Genomic DNA, 12781 nt, shown 5'->3' with positions numbered 1-12781 from the left:
ATCCGCGATCTCGTTCTTTCGGTCATGACCCAAAGCTCATGACCATAGATGAGGGTGGGAACGTAGATCGACCGGTAAATCGAGAGCTTCGCTTTTTGGCTCAGCTCTCTCTTCACCACGACGGACCGGTACAGCGCCCGCTTGACAGCAGACGCTGCGCCAATCCGCCTGTCGATCTCCCGCTCCCTTCTTCCCCCATTCGTGAACAAGATCCCGAGATACTTAAACTCCTCCACTTGGGGCAGGACACCCCCCCTGACCCGGAGAAGGCACTCTACCCTTTTCCGGCTCAAGACCATGGCCTCGGATTTGGAGGCACTGATCCTCATCCCGGCCGCGTCACACTCGGCTGCGAACCGCTCCAGCGAGAGCTGCAGATCACGATCTGATGAAGCCAAAAGGACCACATCGTCTGCAAAAAGCAGAGATGAGATCCTAAGGCCACCAAATCGGATCCCCTCAACACCTTGGCTGCGCCTAGAAATTCTGTCCATGAAAGTGATGAACAGAATCGGTGACAAAGGGCAGCCCTGGCGGAGTCCAACTCTCACCGGAAACGAGCCCGACTTACTGCCGGCAATGCGGACCAGACTCTGACACCGGTCATACAGGGACCTGACAGCCCGTATCAAAGGGCCCGGTACCCCATACTCCCGGAGAACCCCCCACAGGGCTCCCCGAGGGACACGGTCGAACGCCTTCTCCAGGTCCACAAAACACATGTAGACTGGTTGGGCGAACTCCCATGCACCCTCCAGGACCCTGCCGAGGGTGTAGAGCTGGTCCAGCGTTCCACGACCAGGACGAAAACCACACTGCTCTTCCTGAATCCGAGGTTCGACTATCCGACGGACCCTCCTCTCCAGGACCCCTGAATAGACCTTGCCAGGGAGGCTTAAGAGTGTGACCCCTCTATAATTGGAGCACACCCTCCGGTCCCCCTTTTTGAACAGGGGGACCACCACCCCAGTCTGCCAATCCAGGGGAACTGCCCCCGATGTCCATGCGACATTGCAGAGTCGCGTCAACCAACACAACCCTACAACATCCAGAGCCTTAAGAAACTCCGGGCGGATCTCATCCACCCCCGGGGCCCTGCCACCGAGGAGCTTTTTAACCACCTCGGCGACCTCGTCCCCAGAGATTGGAGAGCCTAACCCAGAGTCCCCAGGCTCCGCTTCCTCAGTGGAAGGCATGTTGGTGGGATTGAGGAGGTCTTCGAAGTACTCTGCCCACCGGCCCACAACGTCCCGAGTAGAGGTCAGCAGCACACCATCCCCACTATAAACAGTGTTGGTGCTGCACCGCTTCCCCCCCCTGAGACGCCGGATGGTGGACCAGAATCGCCTCGAAGCCGTACGGAAGTCTTTCTCCATGGCCTCTCCAAACTCCTCCCACGCCCGGGTTTTTGCCTCAGCAACCGCCCGAGCCGCATGCCGCTTCGCCCGCCGGTACCCATCAGCTGCTTCCGGAGTCCCACAGGCCAAAAAGGCCCGATAGGACTCCTTCTTCAGCCTGACGGCATCCCTCACCGAAGGTGTCCACCAGCGGGTTCGAGGGTTGCCGCCGCGACAGGCACCGACAACCTTGCGGCCACAGCTCCGATCGGCCGCCTCGACAATGGAGGCACGGAACACGGTCCACTCAGACTCCATGTCCCCCACCTCCCCCGGGACGTGTTCGAAGTTTTGCCGGAGATGGGAGTTAAAGCTCCGTCTCACAGGGGATTCCGCCAGACGTTCCCAGCAGACCCTCACAACACGTTTGGGCCTGCCAGGTCTGACCGGCTTTCGCCCCCACCACCGGAGCCAACTCACCACCAGGTAGTGGTCAGTGGACAGCTCCGCACCTCTCTTCACCCGAGTGTCCAAGACATACGGCCGCAGATCCGATGAAACGATGACAAAGTCGATCATCGAACTGCGGCCTAGGGTGTCCTGGTGCCAAGTGCACATATGGACACCCTTATGCTTGAACATGGTGTTCGTTATGGACAATCCATGGCGAGCACAGAAGTCCAGCAACAGAACACCGCTCGAGTTCAGGTCGGGCGGGCCGTTCCTCCCAACCACGCCCCTCCAGGTCTCACTGTCATTGCCCACGTGAGCGTTGAAGTCCCCCAGCAGAACAAGGGAGTCCCCAGGAGGAGCACTCTCCAGTACCCCCTCTAAGGACTCCAAAAAGGGTGGGTAATCTGAACTGTCGTTCGGCCCGTAAGCACAAACGACAGTCAGAACCCGTCCCCCCACCCGTAGGCGGAGGGATGCTACCCTCTCGTTCACCGGGGTAAACCCCAACGTACAGGCGCCGAGATGGGGAGCAACAAGTATGCCCACTCCTGCCCGACGCCTCTCACCTTGGGCAACTCCAGAGTGGAAGTATGTCCAGCCCCTCTCAAGGAGACTGGTTCCAGAACCAGAGCCGTGCGTCGAGGTGAGACCGACTATTTCTAGCCGGAACCTCTCGACCTCACGCACTAGCTCCGGCTCCTTCCCCACCAGAGAGGTGACATTCCACGTCCCAAGAGCCAGTTTCTGCAACCGAGGATCGGACCGCCAGGGTCCCCTCCCTCTGCTGCCACCCATCCCACACTGCACCCGACCCCTTTGGCCCCTCCCACGGGTGGTGGGCCCATGGGAGGGGGGGCCCATGTTTCCTCTTCGGGCTGAGCCCGGCCGGGCTCCATGGGTAAAAGCCCGGCCACCAGACGCTCGCCATCGTGCCCCCCCTCCAGGCCTGGCTCCAGAGTGGGGCCCCGGTGACCCGCGTCCGGGCGAGGGAACACCAAGTCCAAAGTTTTCCTTCATCATTGGGGTCTTTGGGCTGCTCTTTGTCTGGTCCCTCACCTAGGACCTGTCTGCCTTGGGTGACCCTACCAGGGGCATGAAGCCCCAGACAGCATAGCTCCTAGGATCATTGGGACACTCAAACCCCTCCACCACGATAAGGTGGCAGCCCATGGAGGAGGTGAAAATATGCACTAAACAAAAAAGTGTAAAACAACTGAAAATACCCCTTATATTCTAGTTTCTTCAAAGTAGCAACCTTTTGCTGTGATTACTGCTTTGCACACACTCTGCATTTTCTTGATGAGCTTCAAGAGGTAGTCACCTGAAATGGTTTTCACTTCATAGGTGTGCCCTGTCAGGTTAATAAGTGGGATTTCTTGCCTATAAATAGTCATGAAAATAAAGAAAACTTATAGCTTATAGTAAGGTGCCCTCTATAGTCTGGAAAATACGGTATACTTGGAGCTACTGACATGAAGAAAGTAAGGTGCCGATGTTCATTAGACTGTAACTGCACCGCTCCTATCAACCACACATCCCCAGTGATCGATCCGTTTTGTCGCATTACAACAAGCGACAAAATGGAGTGGGAAGATGTTAAACAAAAGCTATAAATGGAAGAAGCTACACTGCTTCCTCAAATTACGATCTAAAAATGAAAGCAGTTAAATCTCAAATAAAATATGGTGGGCTTACTCCAGCCTTGGGTCTATGATTATAGATAATTAGTCCGGTCAGATGGGGCTGCGACACAGTGTCTTCATGCTCGCGCCTTATAGGGTGCTGGTGTTCTCTCTGCCCTGGTCTGGCACAGTTTCAACTGTTTCTAGTCACGCTCATGAGCGCGTCGACGCAGAGGAACTGAGTGGTCAGCGATGGTTGTAAAAGGGCCTGAGCTCACAGCCGTGGAGGATGTGATGCCATGAGACACCTATCAGGTCTCAGGTTGCAGCACTTTTCAGATCCAGCATGTAGGTGATTAACAGATCTGCGCTGGCCTCATCCAGGAGAAGCTCACTTGATGAGATCACTCTTGAGTGTACCTCTCCGAGGGCAAAATGGATCTATATGATGTGTACTAACAGTAACACGATAGCACAGTGAGAGCAGTTACAGTCAAATATATGGATTGCTAGAAGAAACTTTAAACATTACGCGAGTCGGATTATTTTTGATGAATTCCCTCTCAGATCAGATCAGAAGGACTTAATTCGATTACTCATGAGGGGAAAAGACTGTAAAGACGATGATGTCAGGTTGAGTTGCATCAAGACTGGTGAGCAGGGCCGATAAGGAGCAAAGTTGCAGGAAGAAACTGAATATTTTCTAGAAGGAGCTGTCACTAGGACCAAATTGGGGAGTGAAGACCCGACAAGCAGGCGTGAAGACGAAGTTTTACAGAAGCCACATTTCCACTAGGCAATCAATAAAATCACTCTCTTTATTGTACACGAGCCTCTAAACTCTCCAGAGAGCTGTTCAGGCACTCAGCAGCGTAATTCATTCCAAGATAAAGAAACTCTGACGAGATTGCTTCTACTATCTGCATGCTGAAAACCAACTCCGTTCCCGGAAAAGCCCCGGGTCGGATTCGGAGCCAATGATTGATGGAGAGCAGTGGAGAGGTGAAGGATTTTGTTCTGCAACGGAGAGAAGAGAAGCCCACAGTGAACCTGACTGTTCAGGTCTTTCCTAAGAAGCAAAATAAGTCACAGGACAACAGTTCAACACTTTGCCGCTTTACCGTGATGGTATACATCCCAGCTGCTGCACATGGAGTGTCACCAACTTCCTGTCTTTGGTATCTTGAGTGCTCCATACCAACTTTTCAGGTACAAAATGGAGTTGTTTGCAAATGGACATTTCATACCGTTCTTGAATCCATTCGTCCCAGTTTCATACCTGCTTTGACAATCAATTAGTTATTTTCTATAATCTAACCATCCTATAACCTGGATGGTTAGATTATGTTAGCTGACATTTCCTATAAGGAAATGTCAGCTTATAGGTGTACAAGGAGGAAATTGTTAATTTCTAAGGACAAATAAGACTCTTTGGTCAGATTAGTCTAAATTTGAATTATTACTATAAAAAAGGACACGTTTGGCATAAACCAAATACACATAAACCAAAGCACATAAAACATCATCCGTCCTTTGAATTCTACCATGTATCAGAAAGTGTGAGAAGAAATTATGAGACGATCTGTTACTAAAATGTAGGCTGATACAGAACTGGAACCAGCAACATGACAATGACCCAAAACGCACCAGAAAATCCTCCAACTACTGGCTAAGAATTAATTAGCAGAAATCCTAAGTAACGATGGAGAGAATGTCCATAATGTAGTCTGTGATGTACAAAAAACCCCTGCTAAGTATCTAGATTTTGTATGCTTTTAACTCTGCTCCAGTGTGAGGGGAAACGCAGTTGATGACACAGTGGTATAAATCATGCCGCATGAATTCAGGCATGTCAACAAAACATCAAATCAACAAACACATCAGGATGAGTAAGGTATTGGTTAGTTTCTAGAATCAACTAAGCGTTCTGCTTCCACAGATGAATTATCTCGATTTGAACAGGTGGAAGCCACGGCTACGTTGACAAAAGCAACTTGGGAAAACAATCGCAGTCGCTCTGTTCAATACTCCTGTTCCTCCCTTCTTCTTTTCTTATTTAAAGGTTTTTTTGGCTCTAGTGGCCTTTATTTGAAAGTGCTATGACAGGAAAGTAAGTAAAGAGAGAGGGAAGACACTGCAGGGGTCACCAGCCTGGGAATCAAACCTGCGACTGCCACGTTGAGCATAGGGCCTCCTTACGTGGGTCATGCTTAACCCCGGCGCCACCACAGCACCCTGTTCCTCACTAATGACGTCCATCGTGGCATCTCAACTTGATTAGGTGGCTTTGGCAAAGGATCAGTAAATTAGCTGAAAAACTACTTGGAAATAATTGGATAACATTCCATTATTCCACAGAGAAAATAATACACGCTCTTGCAGAAGTGCAATACCTTGGGTGCGGGTGCAAGATGTGACCAGGCCCTGTGAAACAATGCTTTTTAACAGGTGCGGAACCTGCCAAAAAGACTTGCCACCATTTGACTTCAGGTTGCCAAGTAATTGATTTTCTGCGTGCTCTGCGAACACTGCAGCACAAACAGCTAAAAGCAGCTTTTCTAAATTCAGCAGAGAGTCGAGGACTGTAAATGAAGCCAGTCTCTGGATCAAGTCGGATTTTCCCCAGAGCAGTGGTTGAGTAATGCTGCTTAATGCGGTGGCAACATTCTAATGTGGACTTTATATATTGGCAAAACAGAGCTGAATGTTTGTTTCGTCCCATGGCCAGACAGCACCATCCATTTTTAATAAGAGATTGTAGTCATTCAGTTGGGGTTTTTTGAGGCGTCTACACAGCCATGAGAGCATTGACTAAAGTATTTTATTACAGCAAAAACTCAAAGAGTTAAAGGCAGGAATTAGATGTAGGGATCCCCCATGTGTTCCCATAATTCCTCTCCTGCGTCTGCTGATGTGGCTCAGTTATGACTGGCTGAGATGGGTCCATTCACTGTAACTGATCCTGTGCCCCCGTGGTGAGTCTGCGCCGTTTTGCTTCTCATACATCATCAGTTTGTCAGCTTAAGCAACGCGACATGTGACAGCTGGTTTTTGCTTCTTCTTTTGAGTTCTCACTTCTGGTCACTCGGCGAATCTCTCTAAAGATCGCCGTTTGTCTTCAGCTGTCCCACGTTAAGGAACCTGAAGGATCACACCGCGTTCAGCTCTTATCGAAGTATATCAAGTTACGCTTGGACCTTTGCTGATTAAAGAAGATCAAATACAATTTCATAGAAAACCTGAGTGAACGATCGGGAAGTGGAAACAAAGGCAACAATCAATTCCGGTGGTATCAAATTTAAAGATTGATACTTTTGAAAACAAGAACATGGATTTTGGAAAATCATAACAGAGCTGACTGATTCCTGCCCGGCTTTGAAGAATGGCATAAAAACCACATAATTTATCCATATTCGCTGGGGAAAACTTTCATTTTGAAATTAATTGTACTCATTTAGACTGTTGAGCCACACCTGTGAAAAACAGCCCTCCTCGCCAACCCCCTTGCTTTTACGAACCATTTTCCCTCCTCCTAATCCTCCATCAAACCCAAGCAAAGCTGCCGTCTCTGATGACAGGATGATATTTGGAGCGATCAAGTAGTGATTGTGTGCTGACTCACCCACCAGGAGCTCAAAAAGAGGCCAGTGAGTCACTGGCAGAAAAGGTCATCTCAAACGAAGATTTAGCTACAACAAGGCATTCGACAAACTAGAAGAGGAGAGAGAAGAGGAAAGACCTCTAATCTACAATCTCCTGTTTCTTTAAACAGGAGATTTTTTTTTTCGGATGATTTTTTTCTGATTTAATGTACATCTTAAAAAGAGACATTCTTAGGATGATGCATGTTGAATGGCGAACTGTAGCTCTACCGTAATTAACATCGATGCGATTAGAAGGCAATAAGCAACGCTTTTCTTCATGGAATAACGCTGGTTGGAGCGTGCCAAAACAACTTAAGGACTGAAATTAAATTAACATTTTATTGAAGAATCGACAATTAAACAGAAGCAGAGGTCTGTCCCACTTTAAAGCAGAATAAACAACAAAAAATAGCCACTTTGTTTGTTCAAAACATCACTTATGGGTCTGCTGATTTCATGATACTTCTGTTACTTGATTACGGTGGATTCCTAAGACCTAAACCACAATGCTAAGTGATGAAATGCCCTTTTTTCAATTCCCCGAAGGCACCGGAATCTGCTTCCCTGTCATACAGTCTATTATGTTTATCTGCAGCCGCACATCTCATTGGTTTTTACCGTCTCCGTTTCTCCTTCGAATGTGCACACGCCTGACTGAGCCCCTTACTTTTTAAGATGATTAAAAGGTGTTCGAAACGGTTGGAACAGCAATCTTTTTTTTTTTTACTTCTTCTGTCATACGCTTATGGTTATTGTTTTCATTTGCTGTCGGCCTGCAGCAGCCAAACGCGGCCGTGCGAAGGGAGTAAAGGACAGCGTGACAAGATAACATGAACTTGACTGATTTATTTGCGCCATGCTGCTGTGACAGACATCAGGTGTTTGTAATATGGAGAGAAGCTCAGAAATGGATTACGATGACATTTCTTGTATTCCTATGGGACGGGGATAAAAATCATGCTCTTACCGAAAGCAGGCAGTACTTGCAATAGAAGGTCATTTCAACACAAGCATAGAATCGATGAAAAAATAAAAATAAAAAATTGTGGTTTTGCTGTAAGTTCAAAATAAGATGCATGGATACAGCCATACTTTGTGGCACCAAATTGATCAAATGTATGGAAGAAAAACACAAAAAAAGTGTAGAAAAGCCTCAGTCGTCATCATAAAATAGTGTGAAGGACCCAAACACCAGCAGGATGTAGGCGAATACGATTTTTTTTTACGATGAAATGTAGTTGATCTCCAAGTGTGGCAACAAAATTCAAGCGGGGCGGCAACAGGAAAACCCTGGAACCAACAGGTTGTGGCCGATGCCACCCAAGCACCAGCTAAAATCAGAGCACAGCGGACGGATCTGATACGGGACTGAATGAATCAGGAGGTGTATACGCTACGCTGATCGCTGAACAAAGAACAGCCGAGACTGATTACGGTTGAAGAGTCGAAGCAGTTGTGTTGCAGAAAGCTCGAGGCTGGCTGAGGCCGAGCAAACACAGAAAGGAAATCATAACTAAACAGAACCAGACTAAGCACAAAAAATAAACACAAACATAAATCACAAGAATATACATAATAAAAAGAGGAGAAACCGCCAAATCTCACAAAAATAGGGGGGAAAAAATGAAGCTGTGCAAGCAAAAGGGGCCTTAGTAAGGAGGGACAAAAAGAAACCCACAAAACAAAGTTCATGTGGGCCACCAAGAGAACAAAGCAAAGACGTTCAGTAGTATGGCACCGAAGCCAAAAAGTAGTTTCTAGAGGGGAGTCTGGAGGCAGCTTGATCCAGCAAAGAAGCTTTGCTGGTCGTGCAGCAGCCGACTTATTTAGCTCACTGAAAGAGGTCGATTAAAGTTTGTACATGCGTCACATTGTCAGGGACAGAGGAAGAGTGATCTGCCTCGTCTCCTTTAGAGATTTTCCAGTGTGAAGAGTGAAAAAATACAAGATGCCATATTTATATGTGCAAACATTTGTGCAAGAAGAAATTATGCTGGATTATCGTTGACTAAGACAAAAACTAGAGATTGGAAACATTGGGTTTCCCACAGGGGCAATTATATCTGGGTTTATATTTAAAATGTGCGCAAAGCTTTACTGTTATCCTGCTAATGGCAAAAAAAAAGCACCATTTCATAATTGTGGTGTGTACATTAAATAAGAAATACAATTAAAATCCCACCAGAATAAGTTTGTTCGTGCGATAAGTTATTAAAAAAATATGTTGCGTCGCCATCCTCCTAACAAAAATATTGGGAAATATTGTTGGCAGCAGTTTTAAAATTGGATATCAGAATCAGTTCAGAACCCAGTACAACTAGATTAAAACATTCTGTTCAGAGAAACTGTAATCCTTTAATTCTAATCCTGTTTTGTTCTCACTCGTAGGACACTGCAGCTCACTGGATTCTTCCAAAAAAAAAAAATGGATGACTCCTAAATTAGTTTTGACTGATGTATATAGAAGATATGGAAGTGAAAAAAATTCCAGTTTATTTGTGAGGTTACCACAAACTATCTGAGTTTGTTCCCAAATCACAAACAGCAGAGCAGAAATTAAGAGGATGACTGACAACTCAAATAAACCCTACCAACAAAATAAATAAGAAAATTGTTTTCTTTTTGTATCGAAACGGTTCCTTCCCAACATCCAAAGGCAAAGGTTTTCATGGACTTTAATCCCTGTCTGACTAAAAAGCTATTTTTGTAGCGATGCATATTCTTTTTTTTTTTTTGCCCTGGAACTTTCTTTTCTAATTCCCTGCAGAGCTGCTGTTCGTGTTTGGTTTTTTTTTTTTTTGAGGAGAAGGTCTTAAAGCTCATCAAGTCTATGGGGAGGAGATTATAAGTAACACTTGGGGGTCGACAGCTGATCCATTAACTGCCTGGGGCGAAGATGCCAACGTATTTCCTATCTGTGTTATAAGGACAAACACGGCTAAGTGTCTGACCTGATTTCACTTCGGCATTTGAGCAGAACCCTGAAACTTAACTCTGCCCTGAAACACCCTCCAGTTTTTTATGCAGAATTATTTTTACTTGGAATTACGACAGTAGAAGGAAATGAATGCTCATTTTGTCATACTGGCTTTGGTTTATTTGCACTTTTAGTGACTTTTGTTATTATTCTAACTGTGAAAAGAAAACTGCCAAAAGTGAAGTGAGCATAGCTCAACATGATATTTTAACAAAAATACAGTAGGGCAGTTATCAGAGGAGTGTGAGCAGCAGGTAGAGAGTAAAACAAAAAAATGTTAAATAGAAACAGCTAGCATGGCCAGTGATTGCCATGTTAGCTGGCTAGCAAGCTAGCACTAGCTAACAGCACAAGAAGGAGAGTGTATTTCTTCAGTGAGACCACAGGGAGAAGGTAGGGAAACTCAACTTTTTTTTTTCCACAGATTTCCTCATATTATACCATTCTGGCATAATTACAGTTTTAACAAATAAGTAAAAAACAAACAAACCCTGTTTTATAAAAGTTATATACTCCAGCTTTGAGATCACCAAACTCAATGTAAGCTTTTTTTTATGTTACGTTATGTTACAGACCAACAAAATGTATTTTATATGCTTTTTATTCTTTCAAACATTTTAATCACAATGCTTGTGCCATGAATATTTATTCAACCAATTCGTTTCATGCTGAGATTGAACATGTTCTTACTTATGAAGTTAGTTTTTACTTTGTTAGTGTAAGAACCTGAGTTGAACTGAATGCCTGACCTTTCAGATCTTTACTTTATGTTTTAGTTTTATTCCCTTTAATAATTATGTGCAACTTTCTGTTGGTCTGCTACATAAAAGAATACGGAAATGCATCGGGGTTTGTGGTTGGAATATAACAAAATAAGGTATAAATTGATATTGTGTGAATACTTTTGCGTGGCAGTGTCCTGCTTGCTTTGTTAAGACGTATATTTATGAAAACAATCATTTAAACGTATTTCTTCACAAGTCATAAAAGCACTCTAAGGTGTCATGCTATATGAGAAGATGACAAATTTCCACCTTCTCAAATAGACCACCCTGCAGCTCCTCTATTTCCATTTTTAAGCACCTTTGGAGACAGAGAAACCCAAAAAAAGGTGAAAAAGGAAAATTCACGTTCCCAAAATAGGGCTTTCGGAGCTGCCACTCGGAGGGGATGACAGACATCTGTTTGCAACTGGGAGACAAGAGATGTGTCTTGTAATTGAATTCATGTCAGATGTGCTCAATGTGCTGACTGTCAACGCGTCAAGACGTTGTCACCGTCACGTCTTCCAAAACTTTCATTATGTCTGTGAATGTGCCCACACAGACTTGCCCACAGAGGCGAAGGCACATTCATCTGCACACGCACAAATTTCAAATCCAAGCTATTTTCTGCTGTTCATGGCTACAGTTCCAGCCCTAAACGCCCGTCTTCTGCTGCGGTGGTCCTTATTCGGGGATGAGTTTGACGTCTGCTGGCCAAAGTGTCATCCAACTTCCTGATGATTCACTGCGGGACCACAGATGGAAGAATCCCTGCTCAGCGTTGCCATTTTTGAAGCTCCAATAACATCACGGCCTTTAGGTCGGTTTTCACCTTAGAAGGTAGGAGAATAACACATTTATTTTGTTTGGCGGGGATGAACCAGGATTAGACAGCTGGATTAGAAAGAAGATCCGAACAAATGGAGCACATTGAAAGAAAACCAGGGAGGCAGCACAACGCCTTATTGCAAAAGTGACAACTATAAAAGTACACAAAGATTTTATTTGTTAGACTTTTGTGTTTATTTTTATACAAGCAAAACTCTGAACAGTGTACCTGAAACTGCTTTACACATGCAGAGGCCGATCAAAGTGCAGAAAATCGCAGGAATTCACAAATTTCATTTTTGTTTCAACCTCCAAATCCCAATTCTAGATAAGGTCAAAGATAAAACAAAAAACAAAAACCCAGTAAAGATCAAATTTGTATTATTTAATTGGATGAAATTTTTTAAGCAAAACAAGTGGCACTACTTCCCTCTGTTTGCTTTCATATAAATAAGTCCTGAAACACTTAAATTATCTGTTGCACCAGTTTAATTTGACACAGCTGTGTTTCCTCCCAGGTCACTCTAATTGTTGATAGTAAAGTGTGATGGGTGCTTCCATTTAGCAAGAAAGCCTCCGTTAAACTTAATTAATTTAATTAAGTTCTACTGCTCAACAAATTAAGTTGTTTTTTTTTTACACACAACCATAAACAAGACTGAACTCAAAGTGCATCAGCACATATCCAAAGATGACACATAAGAACATAGGATGAAAAAAAACCCCATAGTCCCTTATAAGTAAAATGTTTATGTTTTACAAAGACATTATTTGAAGATGTCTAATTATTTGGTTAATGCACAACTTTTGAACAATTCATTTTAAAATGAACTCAGTTAAGTTTCTGTAATATTTTATGTTTTTATATGTAAGAAATATTTCAGAAAAAAGTACCAACCTACATGCAGCGTTGATTTTAGACGCAATCGTACACGTGGGTCTTGTGAAATAAATATGTGTCCATTACAAACCAACAGCTTAGTACTGTTGATGCGAGAAGCGGCCATATTGAAACGCACTACAAGTGGTAATTGGGAGGCGGGGGTGGGGCTGTCTGAGCTGCTCCTAGTTTTCCAGTGGGAAATTCAACTTCGGAGGGTGTTTCAATTGATTTTTCCGACTGGGGAGTCAGTTTTCCCAGCTTAAAGTTCGACTG

This window comes from Xiphophorus hellerii, chromosome 21 (assembly GCF_003331165.1).
Source record: "Xiphophorus hellerii strain 12219 chromosome 21, Xiphophorus_hellerii-4.1, whole genome shotgun sequence".
Lineage (NCBI taxonomy): Eukaryota > Metazoa > Chordata > Actinopteri > Cyprinodontiformes > Poeciliidae > Xiphophorus > Xiphophorus hellerii.
This window is presented reverse-complemented; position numbering follows the sequence as displayed.